The sequence below is a fragment of the Condylura cristata genome, unplaced genomic scaffold, assembly GCF_000260355.1.
Source record: "Condylura cristata isolate star-nosed mole 26May11 unplaced genomic scaffold, ConCri1.0 scaffold00041, whole genome shotgun sequence".
NCBI lineage: Eukaryota > Metazoa > Chordata > Mammalia > Eulipotyphla > Talpidae > Condylura > Condylura cristata.
The window spans coordinates 3,086,935-3,089,710 of record NW_004567142.1 but is presented as its reverse complement, the minus strand read 5'-3'; positions in this window follow the sequence as shown (position 1 = coordinate 3,089,710).

Below are 2,776 nucleotides of genomic sequence, written 5' to 3'. Positions count from 1 at the left end.
CCTGGATTCAAAGCCCAGGCTTCAGAACTGTGGTTGCCACCCCTGGCAAGCTCTGTGAGCCTCAGTTTGCCATCCTGCAAAATAGGACTCAGTAGTACTACCTGCAAGGTCACGCTTAGGCTGGGACAGGAGAAAAAAGCAGATTTGGGGGGTGCCCCTGGCCCCCATTTGGTCTGGGGTGTTCATTCCTGGGCTCCAGTCCCTGCCCCATCTGGGGTGGCTGCTCCCCTGAAGACTCTGAGGTGGGGGTGCTGGAGTGGCATGATGATGGCAGGGGTGCAGCAGCCCCCTCCAACGGCCTCTGATTGGGGCTCTGCAATCCCCCAGGATTTGGTGCTTGGAAAGCTGACGTTGGGTTGCTATGGCGATGGGTTTGGGGCGGTTGCCATAGCAGCAGAACTAGCCTAGGTTTAAAAATATCTAGGAGGAGGTTTGTGTTTGTGTGTGAGTGTGAGTGCGTGACCGACCATGCTGTTGTGTGTGTCCAAATGGGAGGCTTTGGTGGGGGTGCTGGGCTATAGTCATGACTGGGGGGCAGGAGCTGAACAGCACACGGGAACCCATGTGTACTGTGCTGGGCACCAAGCGGCCCGTGACGTCCCATGTGTTGTGTATGACTGTGTGGGCCAGGGATTAAGGTGTGTGACACTCAGTTGGTGTGGAAGGCATGACTGTCTCTTGGTGCACACATCACATGTCACTTCCATGTACATCTGTGTCACCTGGGTTGCGTACATCTTAGGATTTTGGCTTTGTGCTTTTAACTTCTCAGGGTGTATAGCCAAGTGTGGAGGATGCTGACTCTGAGTCTGTGTGCCTGGGACATATTTGGATACCGCATATATGTGTGTGTGTCCCCATGAGTCTCTCCCATCTATCCGTGTGCCTTGTGAAGCTGTTGAGTCTGCACCTGTGCCAGCAGGAGGGCCTGTGTGAGCCTCTGTGTGCCTGTATGTGGCACCATGTATGTGAAGGGGGGGCCCGACTCCAGGGATGTTGAGGAATGTACCTGCATGGCAGCAGAGGATGGCACTCAGGATCTAAGGTGTGGATCTGGGCCTGACCCCTGTGTCTCCCTATATCCTTCTCTCCATCCTTGTCTCCATGGCAACCAGCTCCCTAGCTCCCTCCAGGAAAAAGGAGGAGGATCCAGACTGCAGTGGACCACAACCCCCTCCCCTCCCCCTTGGCTCTGGGGACAATGGGGGGGGAGGGGACAGATGGGCAGCCACCCTGTCCACTCTAGGCCATCTGCTGCCCTCCCCATCCTGGAGACCTGAGAGCAAGGCAAGGGAGGAACAGGACTAAGATGAAGCAGAGGGAGGGGCCCCCAGTTACCACAATTACCCCCAGCCTGGCTCCTTGGATCTTGCTTCTGGCTGACCTAGGAAGGAAAGAATCCTGGTAGACCAGGAATCCAGGGAGAACAAAATTCTCTTATCAAAGAACACTGAATATTAGCCATGGCCCATTCCAAGGATGGGGCCCTTTCTTCCAATGACTTCAGACTCTGAAATGAAGTGCTTCCTGCCTTCAAAATTCCAGGTTTCCCCCCACCTACCTGTGTGCCCTTGGACAAGCCATGCTGCACATTCCTGGAAAATTCCTCCACTTTGTCATGTGAAAATCAGGTTTTCTTAATGACATGAATAGTAATACTTGCGCTACCAGAGCCAAGAGTGTTCTCTTGCCCTCTGTATCCCAGTGTTTGGGGGCAGTGTCCGCGCTTAGTAGGTAGTTCATAGGTGCTGATGATTGCATTGAGTGCCAGTTGTATGCTAGGCTCAGGGCTACCTGCTTTAACTCAGGTGATCCTTGAATTCAGCCTGCTGTTTTTGCAGTAACCCTGTGTGGATTCTTCAAGGGATGGATGAAAGATTTGAAGAGAAACGCTCCAGCTGTCAGGGTTGGGAGATACTTTGAAGAGGGATTTGTTATCTTAGCAACCTAGCTGAGTCTTGGTTTCCTCTGTAAAATGGGGTTTTATCAGAGCACCTGCTGGAGTTGGGTGCTCTGGATTAAATACGATAACGTTTGTGTAGCGCCTATTTAGAAGCGAACCTGCACCTAGTAAGTGCTCAGTAAATGTTCCTGACAGGTGAGGGGTGGGGAAGGCGTGGTAGAGCCCCCGGGTACCCCTTTGTGGCCTGGGGAGGGACCTGCGAGTGGGGGTGGGGACTCTCGCCCAAGCGGGACGGGGCGTGGCCAACTCAGAGAGGTGTGGTCCAGGTTTCAAGGACAGACCAATGGGGGCGCTAAAGGGCGTGGCCCTGACCGGCATGGGCGTGACCTCGCGCGAGTGGGAGGGGCCAGGCCTCTGTGGGAGCCTCCGGGAAGATGCTCGGGCCAGCAGCCACCACCAGCCCTGCCGCCGCTGCCGCCCGCGCCCGCCGCCCCTCGGGTTCCCACTAGCGGCTGCCTCCACCTCCCACCCCCGGCCCCTCTCCTCCGGCCCCCCGCCCCCAGCAGGGTCTGGGGGGCTCGGCCCGCCGCCCGGGAGAGCAAAGAAAGGGGGTCCCCACCCCTCCCCTCCCAGTGGCGCGGCCAGTCCACGGCCTCCGTGATCTTGAGAGACCCCACCCCTCAGTTCTCTTCGGGCCCAGTCGAAGACCCCCTTTGGCCCTCCCTTACAGCTCGTATCCGCTCTCCAGGCTCTGTCAGCACCCCCAGAACCAGCTCCCTCTTTCCTTCCCTCTCCGGGGATCCTCCTCCCCCATCCCGCGCAACCGCCCCCTCCCCCTCCCACATCCCCTTCCCCCTCCCCTCGGCCCCCCCC